The sequence below is a fragment of the Schistocerca americana genome, chromosome 2, assembly GCF_021461395.2.
Source record: "Schistocerca americana isolate TAMUIC-IGC-003095 chromosome 2, iqSchAmer2.1, whole genome shotgun sequence".
Classification (NCBI taxonomy): Eukaryota; Metazoa; Arthropoda; class Insecta; order Orthoptera; family Acrididae; genus Schistocerca; species Schistocerca americana.
The window spans coordinates 190,333,848-190,348,148 of record NC_060120.1 but is presented as its reverse complement, the minus strand read 5'-3'; the positions used below and the strand labels follow the sequence as shown (position 1 = coordinate 190,348,148).

The window sequence follows — 14,301 nt, the reverse complement described above, 5'->3', positions numbered from 1 at the left end:
GCAGATGCTCTCACAGCAGAGTACCTGCACTAAATTTTTGTGCAATTTATGTTTACAGTAAATATGACAGAGAATCCACATTCACATAGACATGAACTTATTACACCAATTCCTCAATTAGTTAGCTACAAACATGTATGGATTGATATCTGGGTTTCATATTAGCAAAGTTTTTGAAATCCATGTTGGTAGCCTTGAAGGAGATAATTTTATTCCAATTTTACAAAACCTTTCTACATAGACAGATAATTGACACAAGATAATAATTCTGTAAATCAGATCTTCTGCCTGCACAAGGGATCTTCAGAAAATTATGGACATGAGTAAAGCTAACTAAATCACAAACTATGTATCAGTGTTAACAGGAATTTCATTGGGCACTGTGTGTGTGTGTTTTTTTTTTTTTTTTTTTTTTTTTTTTTTACAGCACCAGCTAGCCTTCACAGCAGTTCAGCAAAAGAATAGTAGCAACATTCTTTGATCTTCATTTGTGATAGAACATTGAAGATCAAATTCAACATTTTGTCTTTTATTTACAATTTCCTGTTTCAGTTCTAGTCTCATCAACAAGGTCTGAATACTAATTTATGTGCCATTGATAACCTTGACATATGATAAAAAAAAGGGTCTTACTCTCACTAATAGTAGCAGCTATCACACAGCAAATTTACAACTAAGATGGAAGTGTGCTACAAGTAAACTCCCAACTTATGCTACAGCAACAGCATGATATTATTTCAATTTGCCAACAATATACATGAGGGACACATATACTTAGCATAATTAGTGCTGACAAATATTCACATGGTATTGTGGTGTGTCTTTTCTGCTAATTACCTTGCTAAGTTTGTTACAGATCCCAATCACAAGTGATAACACGTCAGATTTTTCTAGCAACAAACATGCAATCGTGACCATAAGACTGTCAGATGATCAACGATTTTTAGAGTTGAATGAAATATTTAAAGAGGAAGGAAAAGATTTCAGTTTAGCATGCACTTCAAAATTATTTTCTACAATGGAACACAGCAAAAAAATTCAGATCTGAGGAGGAGTGATTTTTAGCTCAAAATGGGAAGTATTGTACGGTGTAATGGTAGATAAGTGTGTGCCATGCATTGTAGCAGGGACAGTTCAATAGCAAAGTTGAGCCATTATTTATTAAAAAATGTGCAAGTTACATTGTAGACTGAAAAGTTGAAGCCTTTTTCACAAAAGCTGAACCAACACGTTACAAAAATACCTATACTATCCCCAGTGAACCACCTTGTCAACCCCTCACAGTGCTCAGACTTTGCCATGCTGACCTTTTACATGCACCAAGTCCCCAAATTGCCCTCCCAACAATGCACAAAACCCACAACCCAAAACATTACAGTCAATCTATCTACCAGAAAACCTCAGTCCCACAAGTGTTTCAGTCCTATCCAAAAACAACTCAGTGCCCCCTCGGTCCCACAGAAGTTAGAGCTCTCTCCAAAGGCCTCTCACCTTCAGTCTCACAGCCAAGTTCAATCATCCTTTTCTCCCATCAGTCCCTACAACCAAAACCCAACATTGAGTCTTACCTCTCCCAGTTCATAACTCCCATGTAACTACCCCCTTGTTATTTTCCAGGAATTCCTTACCTCCCACTTGGCCTCACCTTCCTTTCCTATGTCATTTCTTAAGAACATAAACATCCCAGTGGAGAAAAGAAGGCTTTCTGCTCCCTATATAACCTTATGTCCTTATAACATACAACTTTTTCAGAGACTGAACAAATCCACAGCAAGAATAAACAGAGATGTTACAAACGTCAACTGTAGGACACTCACAAGACCAAAAATGTCTGTATATACTAGGGTCCAAATTAATAACAAATCTTTTACATTCTGGAAGCCTTTGATACAGTTCAGCATACCATCTGGTCAATAAAATATGTGCTTAAGGAGTATTAGACTAGATGTGAGACAGGTGAAGTTGTTTTATGAAGCATTAACTCCATACAGTAAATATGACAGGATCTTTACTATTCACCCTATTTATAAAAGACCTGGTACATAATTTTAGTAACTCACTGAACAGTTTGCATCATTTTAAAATTCTATGAAATGTAGGAAGACCTGCAGATTAGCAGTGTCATGAGTAATGACCACAAAGAAGTGTAATGTGTGTAAAAGGCAAAAATATGATGTGACTATACCACAATCAAGCAAACATTAAAATCAGTTACATTAGTCACATATCTAAGGGCATTTCTTCAGAGCAATGTAAGGAGTAATCACCATATTCATCGGGAGTACCCTGTGCAGAAAACAGCATTTGTTTATCTGTGTGTTTCTTCTTTTATAAAATTACTATCGTATGCCTGATAATGTTATACAGGCAAAATATTTCATAACAGCTGCACACCAGTACAATCAGTAATTACTACTAAGAACGCTGTTTTTAAAATAACAATTCTAGCTGCAAATACTGCACACTGCCACAGAACAAGAAAGTCAGTGTTGGAGCCTAGCTTTTGTATGACTAATATCACTCACCTACTTGTAAGGACTATCAGTTTTTAATTGTTTAAAAGTGTTGGCTTCATACCATACATGAGTTGGGGAAAGCAATCAATCATAGTATTGCACAAAGTATTCTCATTTGTGTTGTTTTTCTCACAGTGGATACTCAAGATTTGGTTTATATCAATTAGCATGGACATAAAGATTTTTTTTAACAACAGTGACACTAGCTGCAGGTATAAAAACAATTAAACAGAAAGATAAATGGAATTGCTACATGGCAACAGGTGCTCAGGATGGCATTTCAGCACATGGTGATATTTCAGCAGTAGTTACAATATCACTTTATGTAGAACTGAATCAAGTGTGTAGAAGAATTTTAGCATTGTGATAGATCCAAAACTTCTTAGACATTATTCAGTGACTATTATTTTGACATGGTTGATAACAAAGGAGTGTGACTGAAAAGGTTGGACCAGCTATAGACAATGTTATGAATGTTGACACCAGTAATCTATGTCTACATAAATACTCCACAGCAAATATATTGTGCTTGGTGAAAGGTACATCAAGTGAAAATTATCAGTTTCATTTTTTATTCAATTCAAGAACTGAGCAAGACAAAAATAACTCTATATGCCTATGTACATATCTCTTACCTTATTCTAGAGATCTCTGCACAAGATATAAATTGGTGGCAGCATAAGGGCTGCACAACCTTCTGTGAACACAAGTTCTTTTAATTTACCTAGTAGGGTTTCTCGAGAACTATGTCGTCTTTCTTCCAAGGATTCTCATTTCAGTTCCCAAGCAATTCTGTTACACTTTCGCATTCACTATACCAACTTGTTACAGTCCTAGCAGCGTGTTCTAAATTCGTTCAATGGCTGTCGTTGTGCTTGCTTCATGCAGAGTTCAACAATTGGAACAATTTTCAAAGATTGGTCACACTAGCGTCTTGTGTGCAATTTATTTTACACTTGCACCGAACTTTCCCCCATCCAAAAAATCTACGTCTTCCATTCACCTCTCCTAACACTGATTTTATACGACTGTCCCATTTCATATTACTTCTTAGCATTACCCATAAATTATTAGTTTTGCGATGTCTTTAGTATGTAATCTTGACACAACTGTGTGCCTCACAATATCACTGGGCATGTAACATTTTAAATCCATCTGGCTTTTACTTTTACTATTTGGATGTTGTTTCCCTGAAGTATAATAACTATTTGAAAATGGCCTAATATAAAGGCCAAAACTGGTAGGGGACTCAATAAAGTTCTCAACAGCAACTGGAGCAGTTTTTCATTAGTTGCCTCTAAATACTCATATGATGTGATACACTCAGGATGTTCACCACTAATCTTGTAATCAGATGCTATACTGTAATTTATAGTAATGAAATTTCTGGAATGTGCAAATTCAGAAAGCCAATACTACACTAGACAATCACAATTGTGACCCGTTTGTCTAATGGGGTTTTACTAGTACTTAATAATGGCATGCTATTTCAATTTCTGCAAGAAATGAAAAAAATCTCCAAAATGCCATATATAAATCGATCAGAGAAACTACATAAGTTAAGGAGAAATTAGAGAATTTGATCAGTTCAAGGAATAACATGAAGAATCTTTCAAAAAGTCGGTTCCCGAAATTGAAGAGGAACTTCAAAAAATTGGTTATCCTGACATAAAACCTGAATAAAGCCACTGTCATGAATTGTGGGACGAGATCACGGATATCTACTAGAACAGATCATCATGGGAGGGATCCTCTATGGTACTGTAACATAATAATCCACTCACTTGGTATGACAACCTGCAATTTCTATTTTTACGTGTGTATCTTTTTCTGTCATTTATTGTTGACTTTATTGTGCTGCTCAACTGTCCAAAAACAAGCACATCAGATTTACTTTCGGATATAGGAGATGGACTGTAGGAGCATATACTGACACAGTGGTACTTTTATCTTTGCACAACATTAGCACACACTTGCAGCACTGCCAAGAACCAACCAGTAATCTAATGACAGATTTCAGGTATGTAACATACACAGGCAACAGCCGCAAAGTTTAAAAAGGGATTATATCACCAAAGGATTCATCATTATCTGAGTGTGACTACTTAATCTTTTTAAAAAAGCACCTATGTAATTTTATTCAGTACCAGACATATTGTATCTCACTCTCTTGTTTTTAACACATCGCTAGGATAAGCTGTACCTGCTGAGAGATCAATTGTAATTATTGATTGACTAAGTTGAATCCACATAACACAGTATAAAATAATATTGTAAGAGAAAAAAATATCCAAGATTATTAGAAACTAATTGGTTTTTGTAATGAATAACTGAGTGGTAAACAAAATGGAGGGAAATCACCATAGTTTTTCTATTTGCAATAAAGAAATATTTCATTCTTTCTTGGCGTAGAACATTTTTATTTTTAAAATGATTAATCCTGCTGAAATCAGTCACTAGTTAATTAATTTGTCTAGAAGTGATGGCTATAGACTTATAGATTCAACTGACATTAAGACAAATGGAAAGAACTGTAGTAGGAATTGTCTCATCAAAAATTACTTTCACCAACATGATGAAACCTAGTCAGCTACAGCATCCAGTTTCTTTACAGGTCATCCTGCAAACAAAATTGAGCTGGCTGAACTATGTATCAAGAGAAGAGTTAAGCTGAATTTTTTTATTCACACTGTTACCATCATAATCTACTAACGCCAGCCTGATATGCCATGGAAGGTGTTGAAATCTGCTAAGCACATTAGATGCTTGGTTTGCATGGTTATCTGGATACATTTTTCAGCTAACTTCATCATAATATGTTGGCATATTAATAAGTTGGTTGCCATGGCAACAAATATCAATAGTGATGATTTTTAATACTAAGAACAGTGTGGAACTAATGTCACAGTTAAATTCTCACACCACTGCAAAGATGAATGATGCACAAATTAATGTCAATGGCATTGAGAGACAGCAGAAATCACTGAAATTTAGCATGGCTTCTGGATTAGCCGGAAACCCTGCCAGATTCCACACAGAATTGGTTGTTGAGTTAAGTCTCAATTTAACCATAATAACTATAGATCCCCCAAACAAAAACTCTGCCCAATGATTAGAAGAAAGCACAAGGCACACCAGTCCACACCAAGGGTAAAAGAAGTGATAACAAAATTACTGTTCCAATATCAATGGCATCCATCCATTATATAATGTAATAAAACATTCTGAGCTCAAACAATGAAGTGTCTCAAATAGAATGACCTCCTCTATGCCAACCAGCATGAATTCCAGAAACATTGTTCACATGAAAGCCACCTCACATTTTTTTCACATGACATCCTAAAAGCCAGTACCACACCAACATTTATTAAACAAACTACAATAATATGGGGCATGAAACAAAATTTATTTCCTTCTCATCCTGTGCGGTATGTCTTCTCTAACCCGCAGTTCTGAGTGACTTTCGCAAAATCTACGCCTTTTCCTAGACCTCTCCAGTCCTTTTCCTTCATCCCTCTTCCTTCCACTTCAACCCTTCTGCCTGAAGGAGGAGCCACAGTCTCTAAAAGCTTGGCAATTACAACCATCTTTTAAGCATGTGTTCTGCTGCTGCTTGATGAGTAGATTTTTTTATCTTTTATTATTTTGTCAATGATTGATTATTTTCTTTGTTATAAAATTTGTGACTAGATGAACAGTGGCCACATGAAGCTAGCAGATCTGCAACTAAATCAGAAAATGCAGATTGTTACTGGTATAATTAAGTCCACTCCAGTACTCTTGAATACCTGTCATGAGCTGCATTCCACAACCCAACCTGAGAAGAAAGAATATCTTTCTAAGGGATAGAAGAAAATCTGAAACAACCAAGAGCTGCCATTTCATGAGGACAAACCTGCTACGCGACTCAGAAAATCTCCCCCTCAGAACAGGTAGCTACCTGTTGGAACATAATTTTAATCTCCATGAAGCTTAGTCACACGAACAGTGTAACAGCACTCCACCAGAGCCCCCACAGCTTTCTTCAAGTCAACAACAAATCAAGGGAAACTGACCTGTCCTATAGACATGGAGTGCACTCAAAAAGATCCGGATTTACCATGGGAAATGCGAGAATGCGGACAGATCTCTGGCACTGTTTTGGTCTGGGTCCATATTTAGAGCTTGTGTGCATGGTCTTGTCCAGGGTTATTATGACTGTTGACACCAATGCTCAGTAGATAACCTGATGATGCCCCACGCGGGTGAAATGCGTTGTTCTCGAATTAATAAAGAACACTGGGCAACCTGAGACCTTTTTAATATTAGCCATAACAAGGTTACCACAACATCTCGTCACAATGAAATGGGATAATTTTTATGAACTATGAGGCAGAACTGCTGGTCAATGCTGAACTTCACGAGGCAAAATGCATAGCACTGGTAACAGGCACATATAAAAATTTTTGTCTACCCTCATATTCACTGCAGGTGAGCCTCACCGTTGGGTCTGGGTGACTGCTCTTCCACATACATAAGGAACAGGTCTCTCATACAGTTTCAACAATTTCAAATATTTTGAAATTGCTTTTTCCAATGTATGTTTGTCACACTAACAGCAACAGGCTGTGAAATCAATCTTGCTTATGCTGCATAATTATACACACAATGACAGCACAGTCAGAGAATTTCTCCAAAGATGCTAAACTACATGATGTTATAAGGGATTTTGAGCTCAAAGCTATTTTGATACAAAGATTACCACTGGTTGTACAAAATAAGTTAGCATTAATCCAGATCAAAGAAGATGTTGGCGGTGGTTGCATGATTGTAAACATAAAGGAACTCATCTACGTCGATATTAATCCTCCGATCCTCTTTTGGCGTCTGGAGACATAGGAACAAGCCTTGTTATTTCCTCCCTTTGTTCAAAAGTAATAGAATATCATATTTTTCATTCTAGGTACATAAATGGGTAGCTAGCCTACTAAAATTCAACTGTCAAATAGATCACTGCACGAAAGTTAGAATGGCGACCTGTACATATAACTAGCATCTTATGTTCAGAGATAAAAATACAAATATTTTGTTGTCCAAGTTCAGGTGCAAAGAACAGACGGGGTGGTGCGTCGGGTCAAAATCGGCGGCATTAGGTCCACCCTCCCACCTCTGCCCCCTAGGTCAACTTTCAATGGTGTTGTCTTTAAAACTTGTAATATACACTCCTTCATATTGTAGCATGCGGCTTACAGCTGTTTCACCATCCATTAGAATATCTGATAGTGGTGTTCCAAGTCCATCTGACATAGCAGCTCTTGGGCAGCTGCAGGGTCCTCAAGGATGTGGCGACCTGTTAATGTTTCTCCACGGATGCATTGCGGGGGTTCTTCTTGTTGTAGTATGAGGGTTGTACCAAAAGTAAGGTTGTCAATGAGCTACAGCCTCGAGGGAAGGTGCTAGGCTAAATGCGACAACAGTGCCGTGTGCTGTGGTTCCCCCATTTTCGAGCCCGCCCATCCGCAATTCACTACATCACGCAGTGTTGGCTTGGTAGCCGTCAGAGATGGAAGTATTGATCACCGATCCCGCCAAGTGTGAGGTTTGAGCAGTAATCCAGCTTCTCCATGCAAGAAAGTTACTGCTCATCGAGATTCATCGGCAACTGACTGAGGTTTATGGTGAAGAGTGGATGTCTGTTCAGCACGTCTGCAAATGGTGCAGAGCTTTAGCCGAGTGTTGCACAGAAGTTCACGATGAACAACGGAGTGGAAGACCACTAGTTTCAGATGCGATTGTCCAGAAGATCAACTGTGAGCTGCTCAAAGATTGGAGGGTCACTGTCTGTGAACTTGTTGAACGCATTGGTAAAGCTTCCCACAGCAAAACTAAAAGAGCTCCAACAGAAACGTTGGGTTATTGCAAGGTGTGTGCTAGCTGGAACCCCCTGATGCTGACTGATGGACACAAGGAGCAACGCCTTGACTGTGCTCGCAAGTTTCTTCAACAATGCGAGGGGGCGGGGGGGCACCAAAGAGAAGTTGTTGGAGTCTATCATCATGAGAGATGAAACGTGGGCGTTTCATTACACTCCCGAAACAAAATAACAATCCCGTCAGTGGTGTCACTCAAGTTCACCGCCACCAAAGAAATTCAAACAAATGCAGTCAGCAAGAAAAGGTTACGGCGACCGTGTTTTGGGATCGGAAGGGGGTACTCCTCATTGATTTAATACAACCTGGGACGATAATAAACTCAAGACAGATATTGTGAAACATTGAGCGAAATCCAGTGAGCAATCCAGAATCGTCAGAGAGGACAAATGATAGAGGGAGTAGTGTTTCTTCATGACAACACTTGACTCCAAGTCACTCGTCAAACACAGGAGCTTTTGAAGAAATTTGGGTGGACTCTTATCCCCCATCCCCCATACAGCCTGACTTAACCCCCCAGTGATTATCACCTCTTCCCCGAGCTAAAGGAACACTTAGGTGGCAAACGCTTCAAGAGCAATGATGAAGTCCGAGCAGAGGTCACATGCTTCCTCAACTGGTTGGCGGGAGACTACTTCGACTTAGGAATATGAAAGCTGGAGCACCATCTTCAAAAGTGTGTAAAAAAAGAGAGACTATGTTGAAAAATAAATAAAAGTGTAAGCTTTTCAACAATGTATAAGTTAATAACAATAAACAATGTTTTCTATTTGTAAAAAATGTGGGAACCTTAATTTTGTTACAACCCTCATAGAACTTCACAAATTATTTTGGTTGGTTGGTCGATTTGGGGAAGGGGATCAAACAGTGAGGTCATCAATACCGTCAGATTAGGGAAGAAAGTTGGACATGCCCTTTCAAAGGAACCATCCCGGCATTTGCCTGAAGCAATTTAGGGATATCATGAAAAACCTAAATCATGATGCCAAGACACGGGTTTGAACTGTCATCCTCCTGAATGTGAGTCCAGTGGGCTAATCACTTCGCCACCTTGCTTGGTAATTATTTTGGCTTGTCCACTTCTGAGACAGCATAAACTTCGTAACAAAGTCTGCCTGCCCTTGGTGGTGCGTTTGATGGATTATCAGATTTTGTACTATCTTGCCATTTGTTGTCTCATTTCTTCAGAATGTGGCATCAAATGTGTGCTTTTAAGTCAGCACTGGCAATATCTAGTTTGATTGTTTCCAGAGAGAGAGAGAGAGAGAGAGAGAGAGAGAGAGAGAGAGATGTGTGCCAACTGACTCTACAGTATAAATACTGCATTCTTTTTGTGAACAGCATTGTTCTAGATTATGGATACTCTTTGATAACTGAACAAAATGCACCATGATAAAAACTGGGAGGTACATTGTCTTTGATATAGCACCAGTCCTTTCTTACTACTGGTTAGGCAACATACAATGGAGAGATGTGCAACTGATGGTACTGCATACAAGTAATTAGAGGAATCTGAAGTTCTTGACAGAGGTCTTCCAGTTGTACTGCTTCTAGTCATCCTGTGCTAAGGCATTTAATGAGTAACCAACATGTTGGATTGTGAAACAAAATAGGATTAGGGGGTGTTTGGCATTTGATTAGCCATGACTGTGTAGTTAAATAAGTTTTGTTGGCGTTGTATTTTCGGTGGTGGCATACCTGTTTCTACAAGAAGGCTATTGAATGGGTTTGTTCAGAAAGTCCCAGCAGATAGACTAATATTTCTAGAGTCTAATTTTTCTAAGATGGACAGTGCTGTTGACTCATAAACAATGCTCTATAGTCCAAACAGGATAAAATAAGTGCTTCACAAAATCTTAATATAACTGTTCGATTTGCACGTTCAGGAACTGTTACCCAGGAAACAGAGATTATTGAGTTTCTCCTTGCAGTAAGTGGTAATCATATAAATTTATTATCAAAAAGAAATTGTAGAAATAACTTTTCCACTGCTTCCAGTAACTGGGTTTTGAGGGATAGTTCTGGATGAGGACAGACTGTGTTCTACAAAAGTGCGTTACGTATGATTTACTTGGTGAGAAACGGTATCCGTGATTTTACACCAATTTTTGTGTGTTCTGCATAGCTGTTTGTAGTTATCATTCTACTACACATAACAATATGGAACTACAATATAAACAAGGATCACTGACATACAATGCTGGTATGACTATGTCCCTCTGTGTCTATTATTCCATTTACTGCAATGCAAAATGTGCAGCACTTAAAAAGTGAAGCCTTTGTCACCCCATTTTCCACCCTTTATTGGTTTCTAAATGTTGTACCCACTCTACACTCTAACCAGTCTATGTGACAAAAAAAATTTATATAAAGACAGGAAAATTTCTTCAAAAGCCCTACTCGGATAGAATTTGATACAATGTGATCCTGCCATGTTACACCGCACACCTTGTGCAAATAAAAAAATACTGTGATTAAATATCAGTGGTTCACAAAGGTTTCTGTAGCCGCAAACTCTAATCACATGAGATGATCAGTGCTGGTTTGAGATCTTTGGAATCTGCATTGGAATCAGGAAGGAGAGTTCTGAGAGTCCAAATACCAACAAAGCTGCAAAGTAGCAATCTTTTCTAATAGTTTACCTAAGTCACTGTTAGGTTGGTCAGCCTCATTTGTTGTCTTTCATATCTGATAAAAATCTTTAGAATAGCATTTTTACAAAGATTTGAAGCATTTGACTATGGATATTGTCTAGTATTGCAGGGAGGGGGGGGGGGGGGGGGCGGAACCACACATTATTTAGTTCCAAGGCTGTCAAGGGTGCACTCTAGGATGCCAGGTCTGTTGGGATAAAAGTTGTGGTATTACATAATGTTAAAAAGCAATGATGAGCAAAATTAAGATGATAATTCTTAGATGACAACATTTCTCCATAACACACTGTAAAAAGTTCAGCAATACCAAAGAAACTGGTGTTAATTTTCCCTCTGTCAAGGATTTCCTGGCTTTTATCAGCGTACTGAAGTCCACTAATCTACTGTAATTCTGACCACAATTGCTAAACTGAGGATGTGTACTGTCAGAGAAGAAACTTATTGTTCCCGACATTCGTTCTTCCTTGTTTCACTGAGTGAAGTGCTTCTGCCCTTGATCTTTTGAATAAAATAAAAAAAATTCAGTAGAGAAGTGGCACCTCTATGTTGCTCTCTGATGGCATCTGCAATCTCTTTCCGTCTAGGAGGATCTGAAGACAATGGTAATGTAGTGCTTGCTGTGTCTTGTACTCCTCCATTAATCCTCTACTCTGTATTATGAGCTACACTTTAGCAATGAAAGATTTCCAACTGGATTTGCACAGTGACCAATGTGGTAAACAATAACTCTGGTGTAGATTTGGGACCTATTGAATAATCAAGTAATGGTCACTACACAAAAGTCATTGTAAATATTTCACTTGATCATAGTTGCGAGGTTAGGACTGCAAATTGACAAATATATTGCAGAATAGGAGTAATAAGTGGCACTGAAATGTCTTGGGCATCAAAGAATCTCTCTAGTAGTTGCCCTCTACTAGTTGTTATCTCACTGTCCTAAATGTGATTATGGGCCTTAAAATCTCCAAATAAAATGGAAGGTGGGGGTAACTATTTAATTAGGTTTTCCGTCTCTCTGTTGATATTTAGATATTACAGACTGTCAACATTATGGTCAGCTGTATACCAATCACTACTGCTTGGAGGGTAGTGTCCATAGGAACTTGTCCACTGAAGAGGTTTGATTCAATTAGTGTGTAAGCACCTCCAGATGCTCACTCCATGTTTATTCCACTTTTGCCATGTATGTAATGTCCTCAAGGAGTAGGAAGGTATACTTCTACAAAAATTTAATTCTTGTATTGCTATAGTTTTTGATAAACTGTCAAATTGCTTCCAAGTGGCTATAGTAGGCATTGCAATTCCACTGTGTAATCACTGAAAAGGTGTCGATGTCATCAACAAAGGGAAATGTCAATGATGTTGATCCACAGAGTTTTACGATGCCTCCTGTGTTATTGGATTAGTGTCCATAGATTCTTCTACTGTCAAGGAGGGTTCCGGCTCCATCAGAATCAACAAATTAGACCTGTGCTCTGGTCTTTTCTTGTCTTTTTTCCTTCTTTTCTCTTTTTGCAGTTTTCCTTCATGTAATTCTTTAGGTTGCAGGACCAGGTAAGAAGACGACCAGACACGTCTGTCTCTTTTAACCACTGACTGGTGTGTGACTGTCCATCAGTTATATTTTGGGAGGAAGAAGCTGTGGAGAGCGTGTTTCTCTCTTGTGCTGTCGGAGGGATAACAAGTGTCTCCTGCTGTGTTCCCTGGGAGACTCCTGCTGGCTCTGTCAGACTGAAGGTCCAAGGTGGTGGAGGTCTCTCTTACAAATAACTTTTCATTTTGCATGTCCTTGATTTAGGGAACATGGTAGATTCGGTTTTGAAAAAGTTGAATTAGGTGTGTGATAGCTGTGACTTTTTCACAATCTGTAATCATGATTATTAGAAGCAAGCATTCATATTTTTTCCTGTGCCTCAGTATATGACAGATGTTCCATCTTTTTATATTCTAATATTTTCTCTTTTCAAAGCACTGGGGAAACTGGTCAACAGGGGGAGGTGTTCTGTACAATTCACACACAAAGGCAGCTCTTCATGAGGATGACTTTCGTGATCTTCCACAGTAATCACATTTTTGGTCTGGCCATGCAGTGGGATGATGTGCCCAAAATGTAGTATGGGATATAAGGCTTTATGTCACACCCATAGACCATAACTTTATCTAGGAGGACATTTCGTTCAAAAGCTAAGATGAAAATGTCTGCTATCTATTCGGTTACCCTTTTGACCTTCTTGTACCCTCTGGACAAAATGTACATCTGACAGTGATAGATTAGCTCATAGCTCCTCATCTGTCTCACATGTAAGCCAACTCTTTGCACCATATTCAAAGTTTTATGTGGAGTAATAGTCACTGGCATGACCCCCAGTCCTTCACATGTTTGAAGTGTTTGAGGCTGTACAGAAGAGGGGGCTTATACATCCTAAATTCCTTGATCCCCCCCTTTCTTTGCCCATCTCCCCCCCCCCCCCCCCCACCTCCTCTCAATACATCTCCCCCCCTTTCTGTGCATAACTTCCTCCCCCCCCACCCCACCTCCCTCTATGTCAATTTCCGTCTGAGTGTTCATTAGAGTCTCATGTAAAAATTTGAAGTAAGTCAGTCAAGAACTTTTCAAGGTTTGTTGTAACTATGTTTCCCCTTTATATATTACATACATATGTATATATTATATATATTACAAAAATATATAGCCCATGCCCATCTGAATATTCATTAGGGTGTCATGTACCAATTTGTAATAAATTGGTCAAGAACTTTTCGAGATTTTCGGTAACATCGTTTCCCCTTTATAAATATAATTTTTTTTTATGAAGACACGTGACACCAGAACTGTCAAACTGAGCACATTTTTTAAATTTTCTTTTTCATACCAAAAGTACCATTACCCTCCACAATTACAAACACAACAAAAAATCAACCAAATTGGTTGAGCCATTCTCAAGTGCTGATCTTTCACAATTGATTTTAATTTCTGACTTTAATTTTCTACAAATTGTGATGAGATGAGATCTTTATTTGAGATTTTCCATTAATCATTTTCTACAAATTTTCTTTCGTATAAGCCTTGTCCTGACATTTACAAACAAAACAAAGATAAAATTCAACAAAAACTTTCAAGCCATTCTTCACTGATGATATTTCATACATGTGGCGAATCATGTTAATCTACAATTTTCCACCAGTATTTTCCAAAAAATTTCTTTCATACAAATCTTGTCC

At 38.3% G+C, this 14,301-nt stretch overlaps 1 protein-coding gene across 1 annotated transcript in view; it reads right to left on the bottom strand.

Moving 5' to 3' along the window:
- The window catches only part of LOC124596341 (pre-mRNA-splicing factor syf2), a 62,552-nt gene that overhangs the window by 6,769 nt on the left and 41,482 nt on the right, over positions 1-14,301 (bottom strand). The gene's annotated exons all lie outside the window — the stretch shown is intronic.